The 13,760-nt window shown below is 31.9% G+C and overlaps 1 long non-coding RNA gene across 1 annotated transcript; it reads right to left on the minus strand.

Annotated features, from left to right (window-relative positions):
* Window positions 1-2,301: 2,301 nt before the first annotated feature.
* Window positions 2,302-9,758, minus strand: LOC132754766 (uncharacterized). Its single transcript, XR_009629123.1, has 3 exons — window positions 8,190-9,758; window positions 7,017-7,203; window positions 2,302-6,284 (listed from the first exon to the last, which is right to left on the minus strand). It is a non-coding gene; the product is annotated as an uncharacterized LOC132754766 (long non-coding RNA).
* Window positions 9,759-13,760: the final 4,002 nt, after the last annotated feature.

The following is a 13,760-nucleotide window of genomic DNA, read 5'->3' on the forward strand; positions in this document are numbered from 1 at the left end:
TAACCGCATAAATAATTACTAAACTGCAATCAATCTTGTCTGCTAGAGAATTGTAACATTTAACAAGGGGTCAAATGGAGTTTAAAACACAAATAACGGGAGATATTATCAGCGATAAAGATAGCCCCTGCAGAAAATACACCACTGTGGTGTCAAATTACCGCATGAGTAAAATGTAAAATTTGCTCATCTTACACTACAAGTAGGGGTTTTGATGCTAAAGCATCAAGTCGCCTGAATATAAGAAAATATCCACTTAATGGTTCAAGAAGTAAATCGAAAAGAGGAACAATATGTTGACTAACTGTTTATTCATAATAAAGCACCATATTTGAAGCAAACTTTCTAAGCAATATTGTCAAGAAACTGTTATCGTTATTTAATAAGCAAGTTTTGTTTGGCAATATCGACCTGAGACCTGAGATTAATTTTCGGGAGGTGTTTCATTAGTTTCCGTAACGTATTATGACTAAAAATTAAAAAAAATATTGATAGTATAGATATCGATATTAAATCAATATTAATACTGCTCGATGGCCGTGGAATAGTGGGGAGTACGACGAAGTTGTGACCTAGTAAGTGCAACTTCGAATTTTGGACAAATCCTTTTTGTAGTTTTCATAAACTGTTTTTTATCATTTATTTAATTATATGAAACATAAGTTTATTAATCGAGTGTTTCATTACTAGCATATTTTTTAATTTCATAATTTTGATATTTTCATTGCCATGTGTATGACTTTACATTGTGATTTCCATTCATAACACATAATGGTCAAATTTTGAAAAATATAAAAAAAATCATATAAGAAAACATGAAAAAATCAATTGATCGAGCCTACAGTCCTCAATTGGAAACTAACTGAACACCTTGCCATCGATGCTTGTAAGGCAAGTGATATGCTGGTTATTCTACTTGTGATTATACTTTATTCATATACCGTCGTGCCATACATTGAAATCCGTAAGGTTTACTTCAGAATCCGATAATTACCGACCATCGAATATTTGCAAAGTGACTATGAAAATATATTTTGTTAGTAAGTGCATGCAACAATGCAATTCTAGCGTTAATGTGGTGTCTGTATAAAACGCTATAAAAATAACTATTATTTAGTTGAAATCAATAATCCCTTCTTTATCAGTGAATACTTTACTTTACAAATTGCTTCATAATCAATTTCATCTATAAAAAACAAAAAGATAAAAAAAGAACGCACGAACTTGTGAAGCAACTTTAACTTTCAATGTCCTTAAAGGAATCACAAGAACTCCTGACAAGTTATCACAAGAACTTCATCCTTCGTATAATCAGTTCCTCCTCCGACTATATGTCATTAAAATCAAAAAAAGGTAAAAAACGCCAATTTTTACTAGTCTTCTCTTTCACGATTTAAAAGTGTCTGCAAGAAATGCACTCATCGTTCAAACAAATATATGTTTTAGGGAACAAAGCTGTACTGAACCGCGAGATTCGTAAATTCTTAAGCAAAATTATTTGGTAAAGTATTTCTTCCAATTTCGTAATAAATTTTGTAATTGGTGATAAAAAGTGTATTTAAAAAAAGTAAATCGAAGAATCTGAGTCTTCGCAGCACTCATATTCTAAGACAAAAAAAAAATAGTCAAGTGTTGGTGATATAATAAAAGGCTTTCCTTAATGGATATAATTTAAGATTAGCGAGCACTCAGACTGCTTCAAGCACATACAAAGATTTTATTAATCAAAGCACTGAAAGTACTGTTGGAAGGAAATTTTCATAGAAATTTCCAATGTGTGTGAATTAAAAACAAAGGAATATGTGCAAGCTTCAATCTACAGCTTGCTGATTTGATGACACAAAATGTGACGTCATTGTTTCTGTTTTTTGCACTACTCATGTTCAGTGGGCTGATAACTAGTTCTTGGCCCAGGGCCCCAAACCCATAAGTGTGACACTCATAATCAGTTGAAATCATAGGCAATTCTGTTTCTAATAAGTGAATTAATAGATAATACTACTGCATTATGAACACAAAGAACCACTCAGTTTGACCTAAATCGGCCATGACTTATATAACTACTTCATTGGAATTCAAGACCATGCCATAAGCATTATTTAATCATAGTTAATGAAGAGACTTTTATTTTAAACTCAAGGACAAGAAAAGCTCATCATGTGCTTACATTTGTAAGTTCAAACATGACTAATTGTGTTTTAGTATGAAATTGATGTACATGCTGTTTAAAGTCATAGCAAAACAAAGAACAATGATTTAAAGTAAACTTTTATTGTCAAAACTTGCATAAAAGTAAAAAATATATGTGATATAAAAAATAAATGCTTAAATATATGGAGATAATGAAATTTAGTTTGTCAGATAAACTGTGTAAAAGGAACTCCACTGAGGTTTTTTGACATGATGAGACTGAAATTTATTTTCTAGATTAATGTACCACTTGATGTATATTTTGACCACTTATCTTTGAGAAAAATTTCAGATCATTTGCGCACTTCGTTTTTCAAGAATAATTATTCAAATTGTAAAAAAAATGACCCAAAATAAAAGCGTTTAAACACATTTCACGCAGATCAGGCTGAGAAAAGCATAAAAAATCGATTTTCAATTTATTTCAAAGTATATTTCTTCACTATCTGTGCATATATTTCTGTATCAAGTGCCCCGGCTCATTTCTGTAGAAATTCTAATGTTATGTTTTAGGCTTTTAAACCTCAATGGAGTGAGTCCCTTTAAATTATTGGTACATATTGAGGTGACACAAGTTATAACAATCTGAATGAAAGAAGCTTTAACGCAAACGGCCAGTGGTATAGGAGGTGCTGTTTTAAGGATTTTTTACATACAAGACTGATATTATACAACAGAATATAGTCAAAAGTAGAAATGTGCCCACAGGACTTGAATGCCTGCGTTAAGAACAATGCTTATCATGAGTGGGTAATCAAAATATGTACATAATTAGACAAGCCCACTGGCAGCATATCGAGCCTGTTGCCTTTATTCAGAACTGAACCTTAAAGCTTCAGATTGGGGAGAAAGATGTATACATAAGTGAACATTTCATGATTTGTGATAAATGTTATGAAAATCCAGCCATGTATATAGAAATATACTCTCATGTTTTAATTTATTATTTGACTTTTGATCCACAGAGTTACTAACGTCCCCTGCCTCAGGGATGTTTTATATGAAACAAAAAATCGTGCTATTTCAAAAGATTGAGCCAGGGATCTAAGGATTTTCAGTCCAAAATTATGATCAATGCTAGATCTGCAAATGCAACAATATATTTATTAAAGAAATAAAATGAAAAACTGAATTTTAAAATCTATCATGTTAAGCTTTGCAGGGATTTTTTGGCTCATTTTATAGCCTTTATTGGGACATATTCCCAATTGAAAATAGTATATTATTTTCCCAATCCACAGGAAAATATTCCCAATTGAAAGTTACAAAAATATAGATATTGAATAAAGAATTCTAAAATCTTTGAAAATAAGGGCTTCTTCACTGTTATAGTGTTAAAATGTTTGAAGAAGCCATCCTAGGCAGTGATTGCTTGCATACATTTAATCACTGCAAAATTTCAGTCATGTATTTTTTCCCAATTTTTAACAAAATATTGCTGAAATTCCCAGTTCCATGGGTATGGGTTATGTTCCCAAAATCCTGGAAAAAATCCCTGCTTTGACCTCTAAGTGTGACCTTGACCTTGGAGGTAGGGGTGCAGGTGTTGTGCATGACATATCATCTTATCATTGTAACTATTTGTGCCAAGTATTTTCAAAATCCCTTCATCTATGAAGAAGTTATGGACGGTGCATAAAATATACCATATAACAGACTTTGTTACCTTTATACCTCTAAGTGTGACCTTGACCTTGGAGGCAGGGGTGCAGGTGTTGTACTTGACATATAGTCTTTATTATTGTGACTATTTGTGCCATGTTATTTCAAAATTCCTTGAACTATGAAGAAGTTCTACATTGGACACAATATATACCCTTTAAAAGACTATGTTAATTTTTTACCTCGAAATGTGACCCTGACCTTGGAGGTAGGGATGCAGGTGTTGCGCATGACACATTGTCTTATTATAGTGAATATTTGTGCCAAGTGTTTTCAAAATCCTTTGATATAGGAAAAAGTTATGGACCGGACAAAAAAATACCCTATAACAGGCTATGTTATTCTTAGACCTCCAAGTGTGACCTTGACCTTGTAGGTTGGTGACCGATTGGTGCGCATGACACATCATCTCATTGTTGTGAACAACTGTGGCAAGTATTTACAAAATCCCTTCAAGATAAGAAAGGTATAGACTGGACACGAGATATACCCTCAAATAGACAATGTTGACCTTGAATGAGCAAGTGTGACCTTGACCCTGGAGGTAGGGGTCTGGTTATTGCGCATCATCATCTTATTATAACAAACATTTGTGCCAAGTTATTTCAAATTCCTTCAATAAATGACAAAGTTATGGACCAGACACGAAATATACCCTGTAACAGGTTATGTTAATATTTCGCCTCCAAGTGTGACCTTGACCTTGGAGGCAGGTGACCTGTTGTTGCGCATGACACATCTTCTCATTATTGTGAGCAATTGTGGCAAGTATTTACAAAATCCCTTTAGAGATAGGAAAGTTATAGACCAGACACGAGATATACTCTCAAATAGACAATGTTGACCTTGAATGAGCAAGTGCGACCTTGACCCTGGAGGTAGGGGTCTGGTTGTTGCACATGACTCATCGTCTTATTATAACAATCATTTGTGCCAAGTAATTCAAATTTCTTCAATAAAACCTTGAAGTTGATAAAGATTTGTTCATACATATTTCAACAAAAGGGCCATGTGTATATTGGCCCCTGGAGCGGGGCCAGTTTAAAACCCAGGGCTTTTATTTGAACAAACTTGTATGACACCCATTAGAAGATGTTTCATGATGTTAAGTTTTTACTACACAAATTTTATGTAAAACATAGACCTCTGCACCACCACCCACCCCCGGCATGGCCAATTTTTATCCAAGGGCTTAAATTTGACCAAACTTGGTAGACACCATAAGAAGATGTTTCATGCTAAACATCTAGGCTCTAGCTCATTGGGTTTTTTAAAAGAAGATTTTTTAAGTTTTTACTATACACATATAGTTAAAAACAATGAAACCCCTGGGGCGGGGCCAGTTTTGACCCCAGGGCTTTTATTTGAACAAACTTTGTACACACTTACCAGAAGATGTTTCATGTATAATATCTAAACTCAAGCTATTTGGGTTTTTTTCAAAGAAGGTTTTTAAGTTTTTGCTATACACATATAAGAAAAATCAATGACCCCCGGGGCGGGGGCCAATTTTGACCTCGGGGCTTTTATTTGAACAAACTTTGTAGACACTTACCAGAAGATGTTTCATGCTTAATATCTAAACTCTAGCTATTTTGGTTCTTTAAAAGAAGATTTTTAAGTTTTTACTATATGCATATAGGGAAAATCAATGACCCCTTGGGGCCAGGCCAATTTTGACCCCAGGACTTTTATTTGCACAAACTTGGTAGACACTCACTAGAAGATGTATCATGCCAAATGTCTAAGCTCTAGCTCTTTGGGTTCTTTAAAAGAAGATACTTTGTCTAAGCTCTAGCTCTTTGAGTTCTTTAAAAGAAGATACTTTATGTCATTTTCTTTTGGTTGCCATGGCAACCAGCTTTCTGCATGAAATTAAATTCTATGAACAGTATTTAAAGGTGACCACCAAAGGAACATTCCTGTAAAGTTTGGATGAAATTGGCTTAGTGGTTTATGAGGAGATTTCATTTAAAGTAAAAGTTTAGGGCCGGACGCCGGACGAAAAGCGATCAAAAAAGCTCACCCTGTAACTTTGTGACAGGTGAGCTAAAAATAGTTAAGTGATCTTATTTTCCTGGTGAAAAACTGGTGGCTCATTAAAGTTCTATACACATTATGATATTTCAAATATTGGAAAGTTATCTCTAGTTATTGGTGAAAGACTGGTGACTAGTTTTCTCCTCAATGTCATTTCTTTTTCTAATTAGATTAAGTCATGGTACTATATTCATGAGACTTTCGACATCACATCTAAGAACTCATTATCCAACATTGCAAAGGGCAGGCAGTCTCCTGGTATTCCAATTTCTTTTAAGTTTTATAAAACCACAATTTTTCTATTTCTTAAGTGTTTCCGACATGAAGACACATCTACATCTTTCCTTATCACTCCTGCTTTATCTGTTCTATCATATAAGCGCCTCTGTTTCCTGAAATATTTGTTTAGAAAAAGTTAATTGCAAAATTAAATTAAAATTCCACTATTTTTATAAAAAAAAATTATTTTTTTTTTGGGGGGGGGGGCAATTTTCAGCACAATTTCCTTCCAGCTTTACTGGTTGAGGAAGACCTTGGTGCACCTATGTGTATGATTTCAGGCACATGGATACCATCAATCTTCCATAAATGAGCTTTCTCACATGAAAAAATGCTGAGCTTGAACTTACAGCAGTGAAAGGAGTCAATAAACTAAAACAATCAGTCACAGACATCCCGGGTATTTTATCTATTTGCTAAGCAGCAATTTTTTCAAAATTATTCAAATTCATAAATGTGAGTGATTCTGGCTAAGTGATGATAAGATGATCATATATGTCAGATATGTTGGAGTGCTAACACTGCTTACTGTGAATATTCAATATTTTAATGTGAATTGTCCTGAGGTGAAAAGGAAAGGAAAGCTGAATTCCTAAATACATGTTACATGTCACAATTGTTCTTGCTATTAATTTTGTTCCTAATTTCTTGTATAAGATATTTAAATACACTAATTCTTTTTTATAAATTTGGCTTTTTGTGACAATAGTCTATCCAGTGACAGAAGCTCACTGACTTAAAATAAACTGTCCTGTGTCAGCCTTTAAACAAGTCAAGAAAAAAAAGCTATTAGAAAATAATAATTAAGAAATATCATATACAAATACTTCTAAATAATCATGTACCTCTTCCTTAAATGCCCATGCTATTGAAAGAAACATTTTTCCATTTATTCACTTCAAGGTTGGTCAGATTGACAGTCTCACATTTTAGCCTTTATCTCTCATGATTTCATTGTCATTGACCCTAAAGCATCCTTAAAATCGATATCCTGCTGTTCACATTCATAAATCTGACATGTAGGCCGAACTTCTGAAAAATAAAATATAATTATTATTAGATACACATATAGTATCCCAATTATTATGTTAGTTGATATCAAATCAATAATTTAATTAAGCAGCTAATGTTCGAAATTAGCAGTAGTCTGAGAGCCCGACTACTAAATTTCTCCTCGGGCTACCAACTTTTCACAGTAAAAAGCCTGACCAGGCTACTGTATTTTCAGAGGCAATATAAACAACTGTTTTGAACAAATGAATCGTGCTAGTGAAATGTCTTTTGGGCAAGTAAATATTTCAATCTAATAGTCCGACCAGCCAAGTCGATTCAAATCCTAATTTCTTACACTGTTTAAGAGACAATTTGTTCAAAATTGTCCAAGCATAAAGATTTTTATAGTATACTATGTATATGTTAGTGTTCATCCGTGCTGTTCTACAGAAATAAGAAACTTCGACGGGAGCAATAGCGACAGGAGAATGTTTCTAATTTCTGTAGAACAGCACGGATGAATACTAACATAGTTAGCGTCAAACTTTATTTGGCCTCATTATCATTCACTTTATTACGTCACTATGCAGTTTTATGAAGTACCATAAAGAACAGAAGTCGACTATGGAGGTAATTCGATATAGTATCGACTTTTGTACTTCTATGAAAATTAACGCACACAATTTTTAAGAGAAACAGCGTTTTCATTGGATGACAAATAAAGTTGGACACTAAAGTAATTATAGTATATATACAGTATGTATTAAATGTCTTTACTATCTACTATACTGTCCTGAAATTTCAAGAAAACAACTATCTTTAAAATCCATTGTCTCAGAAGTTGCAAAACCAAGTAAATGAAATTGTTCTGGGTTTGTATTATTCTGTACAACTTCTGATCACAAAAGCTTCAAGGACATTTATGAGTGAGTCAGGTCCTATCCTGAAAGATTGTTGTTCAAGCATTCAAAAATAACAAAGTTATAGCTACTAATAGCAAAAATCAAGAAAATTTAGACATTTACCTTGAATGTTAATATGGTGGTCAAGTTAATTAAGTTTAGTCTGGTCTATTTGAAGGGTTGTTGTGGCCATGTATGAAGACAATACACCAAGATCTGAAAAAGTTATGAACAAGGTTAAAGTTTTTTGACAGCAATAGGAAAGCCGTCATGACTAACAATATATTTTCATTTTTGGCCCTAATGCAAACTGAAAATTCTAGCCTATAACACTGTTGAGACTAGCTGTTCAGCATTTTTTCAATAATAAATAAATGCAATGATTAAGTCGGTAACTTGCAAGTCTTCTAACATTTTTACAAAGAATGAACATACATTTATGTATTTCTTCCTAATAATTCTAAAATGATGTTCAGTCATTTATATTATAACAAGATATCGGAAAGATTATAGATATATCAGAAATGAATTGGCCCGTGGACTTTAATGTCAATCATAGAGCTCTTATGCAAAAAGTAATGGTAAGCAAACATCCAGCATGAAATTTTCAAGTAGCCAGAAGTTAAATAAAATTATTAAAAATACTTTGTCATGATTCAACTACTGCTGAAAATTGACCCATATGTTTGATTACAAATTTATAACATCTATATTGTCCATAGAAATAATAAATTAATTTTCAGTCTCTTTCTCTTTGCGCTTTCACACAGATTTGAATTATTCAAGATGAAGTCCATGATTTTCAGAAGGAAAAAATCTTCTGATCATCAAACACTAAAAATTACTATACCAACTGCAAATTGCAGTCTGTGCGAAAGGCTGTCGGTCCTCGGACCTCGCCAAATAAAAATCAGGAGGGCCGAGATAAATTTTGATACAGTGATCGAATATCAATTGTACACAACAGTTAAATATATTATAAACTTATTTCTATGTTAATAGATAGTCTATATACAATAGATATGAAAAAGCAAATCCTACACAACAGTCAACACTGTAAATTCGAATCAGGGTCAGCTCGGCCCTAAAACGTACTTGGCCCTCGAGTCAGCTTGGCCCTATTCCAACTCAGCACGGGTCAACTAGGCCCATAATTATATATTACTGGTAATGATTACTTTTCTTACTTTTGATATGTTTTCATCATAACTTTCATGGTTTAACATTTTCACACTACTGTAACAGACATCTACTCAAGGATATTGAAAAGTTTTATTGATGAAAAGTACCAATTTGTATGTGAATTTGTAGAGAAAGAAAGAATTTACAATTTAAACGCATATTTTGCTACTCCAGATTTTTTGTAAAAAATATCATTAAAAAAGCATTTGTCATATTAAAGAACAAACAGTATTAAATACAATAAAATTCATTGTCACAAAAATTCAATCTAAAAACTCTATTTATTGATCAATATTTAACATATATTGTCTTGTCTCTTGATATCTCTTCTTCAGATAATTATTTATCTTAAATATAATTTCAAACAATATGTTATTAACTAAACAATCTATATCCTAATCCTAATATATGGTTTTAATAGAGGGCCGAGTTGACTACGTCACTTGTCCCGAGTTGGTGTAGGGCCGAGTTTACCTGTAAATTCAATAATGTAAACAATCCTTGACCTAATTTCGTTTGTCTAACAAATTAACATCTGCAAACACAAACCGATTTTGAACAAAGAAATAAAAGCATTTCCACAAACCTTTGCGATGTTATTCATCAATTTTTTTCAATTCAATTCGTTTATTTGTATATATGGCCTCCGGCCCAAACACAATTTATACAACATCACATATATAATACATACATTGCATGTGGTTATGGTCAGACTGTACAATATGATATTTAAAAAACTTATTAATTATGTGTGTACATATACACTATTCAGACATACTGATAAATTCTTCTCTCTCTTTAAAAGAATAATAAATGTACATTGATACATTTCGTATTATATCTACATTTTCACTTGACATTAAATCATAAAATTTTTGTATATTTGGATAACGAAAATAATAATCTGGCAAATATTTTGAACGAAGATTAGCATACAAAGGGTACACTCATTAAATGAATTTCATTTTCAATAGCAGTTTCACAATAAATGCATACACGATATTCTTTGTCTATGTTAAAATGCCTTCCTTTTTCAATCAAAAGGTTGTGTGATGAACAACGGAAATTTGCTAGACATTTTCTATATTTATCAAAATCTAGTACTTGAATATATATTTTTTAGCCCCAAAAAACTGCTTAAATTTTATATAATGACACAATCTACTTGTTTCAGCACATCTAGCAGACCAACACTGCATTGCCTGGTCTTTCAATTTCTGAACATATTGACTTAAAAACATTTTGGGGCTTACAACATTTTGAGCTTCCCACACATAGCTAAAACCATTTTCATATAAATTTTGTCTTACATCACTAGCCCAATTGTGGTATCCTAAATTATCAAAATATACAAGCATTTCATAGCAGAGTCTAGTATATCTATGTCTAGGTAGATTTAATAATCTTATCCAAAATTTAATGCACCGTTTAGATGCATACACGCTCATAGGGAATCTCCCTGTATCACCAAGTACGGCATCATTGCAAGCTGATTTATTTACATTTAGAAATCTTTTACATGCATATAATTGCAGCGTCTCTATACAGTTTGGTCTTTTTAGGCCCCATATTTCCGACCCATATAACATTACAGATGCGACTTTAGAGTCAAAAATTGCAAAAAACGTTTTATATGGCAAACATGACATTTGCTGAAAAGAATTTAAAATATACAGAAGTACCTTTTTGGCCTTGTTAGACATGACTTCGGCCATTTTATATAAAGACAATCTGTTTGAGAAATATATACCAACATATGTAAACCCATTAACAATTTCTAATTGACTACCGTTATACGTCCATTTTTCTCTTCTAGCTATTTGACCACCACGTTTAAACACTAATATTTTAGTTTTTGTAATATTAACAGTTAGTTTACTTTGTGTACAAAACTGGTTTAATATATTTAATTGCTTTTGTAGCCCAACAACTGTATCTGACATTAAAGCAATATCATCAGCAAATAGCAATATAAAAATTTCAACAATATCAGGAAATAACTGAATTCCTCTTATATTTTCATTTTGTAACAGTGACTGTAATTCATTTATGAACATTGCAAATAATACCGGACTTAAACTACATCCCTGACGGAGTCCAACTGGACAAGAAAATAGATCAGTTACCACCTCATTTGATCTAACACATGCTTTAACTGACGAATAAATTTGATGTACTGCCTCAAATAAGTGACCTTTTATTCCATTTGTTTTTAAAATCTCAAACAATAAACCTCTATCTACTGAGTCAAAAGCTTTTTGGAAATCTACAAAAGCTACATATATTGATTTTTCTTTCATATTTAAATATTTATTAACAATAGAATATAAAATAAAAGCATTATCTATTGTAGTGTATCCAGCTCTACATTTAGCATGAGCTTCTGAGAGCTTACTGTAAGCCTCAACATAAAATAATAATCTTTTAGTAAGTATGGATATATAAACCTTACTAAATACCTCCAATAATGCTATATGCCCTTATATTTTTTGGGTGGTTATTCAAACTTCCATTTTTGTGCAATGGTATAATAACTGATTTTGCCCAACAATCAGGGAATTCACCACGTGAATATAATCTTTGAAAAAGGTTACGAATAAAAGGTAATAAAACATTAACGCCGTAAACTAGTTGTTGGGGTATAATCTTGCCACTATGAGATTTATTAATGTCCAAAGATTTTATACCTTGTAAAATTTCCTCGTCTGTGATATTAGAATTAAAAATAAGTTCTTCAATTTCATCAAAGTTTACACTTACATTACAATTATCATCCCTTATGTCATTTATATCATATTCATTCTCATTATTTGAAAATAATGAACTAAAATGTTCAAACCAAACGTCAAGTGAAATATTACATAATGGTTTCGGTTTGTTTAAAACCTTTTTAACTTCAGACCAAAACTTTTTGGAATTATTTACAGAACTCTCTACTTTATGCAGATATTTTCTATTAAACAACTGACGTTTCCGTCTACACATATTTTTATAATTACATTTACTCTGTATATATTCAAGTAAGTTATGATCCGATCTTTGCAATCTTAACCTTTTCAAACATTTTCTAGTGGTTTGTTTTGCCTTTTTACAGCTTAATGCTTATTGAAGTGTATTGAGTATAAGGGGTTAGTAAGAACAAAGACTAAGTTCGAAACCATGCGATAATGCTAGTTATTACTGTTATTTTATGTCAGTGTTAACATACAAAACTGACCATACTCTCCATGTTTCAGTCCAATTTAAGACTATCAAAATCCTGAAATGATATTAGTTGGACATATTTTTTTTTCATTTCCTGTTACTTTGTACTTGTCTTGTCAGAATATTAAGTACTCATATGTGCTATTCTCTTTGTGTTTTTTCCAATGTGTGTATGTAAAATAATTTTGACACTAGTTTGTAATAAAAAAATGATAGAGAACGGTTGTGTTTCAAGTATACGAAACAAATCTAGTGAATCTTGTTCATTATTACGCACATAAGTGACAAGTACAATAAACATTTCACTTAGTGCTTTTCATCATTATATTGACAAAATACTAATTAAAAAGAAACAAAAACACAAATTGCAGTTGTATATTTATAATGCTTGAATAAATTAAGTGTTTCACAACAGCTTTTTGCTTTTCAAAACCCAAGGTTTCAAAGCAAAGTTTATCAATAATCATATTTTAAAAGCGTCACATATCACGTTCCGTTGACTTCTGACAGGTTACTGGATAGCATAATGCTAATTAAAATATGCAGCCCTAAAGATTTATGATTTTTGGACATATTTATAACGTTTATTGTCATATACTTATTTATTTTATCAACAGAGGTAAGCCGTGCCTATGATAATAAGTAGTGCTGTTTTGTAAAGCACCTCCTGTTACAATGTAGTGAATTGATCTATAACGAAAGGTCTGTAATATAATTAATAATTGTGTCGGTGTTATTTTTATCAGACACAAAAACCATATATATGTCATGATATATTTAATTTTTATTTACTTTACTTTTATAAAATATATATGTAGCAAATAATAAATTTTAATATCTTAAACTTTAATTTTAGTGAAAGGAGCCGTACTATAAGCCGATATACCAGAGGGATTACTTACCATTAATCGTGCATTATTATACTTTATTATATGATCTTAATATAGCTGCAGTCTCATTGGTCTAAAAAGTAGTCGACAAAATCTTTTATAGAATCATAATCACTGGGTGTAGTGTCATATTCACTGGCTGAATTGGATTTTCCCAGTCTAAAAATAAATTGAGAATGATTCAATGACTGTTAATTACGCGTGCTTATAAAAAGAAATATTGCGTTTTGTTCTTTATGGTAATTTGCTCGATTAAAAAAGCATTACTTTACTATTATACAATGTAGTTAAAAGCTTCACCGCAATGATGAGTATAAACTTGAATAACTTTTGTATGTTCAGCATTCGCATAGTTATTGCAAGCGGTACACGTGCGTCTTTTTCCCACGCTTCAACGAAACAGGCAAAAGTTGTACGA

Source organism: Ruditapes philippinarum, unplaced genomic scaffold (genome assembly GCF_026571515.1).
Source record: "Ruditapes philippinarum isolate M1 unplaced genomic scaffold, ASM2657151v2 ctg10448_1_1_1_1, whole genome shotgun sequence".
Taxonomy (NCBI): domain Eukaryota; kingdom Metazoa; phylum Mollusca; class Bivalvia; order Venerida; family Veneridae; genus Ruditapes; species Ruditapes philippinarum.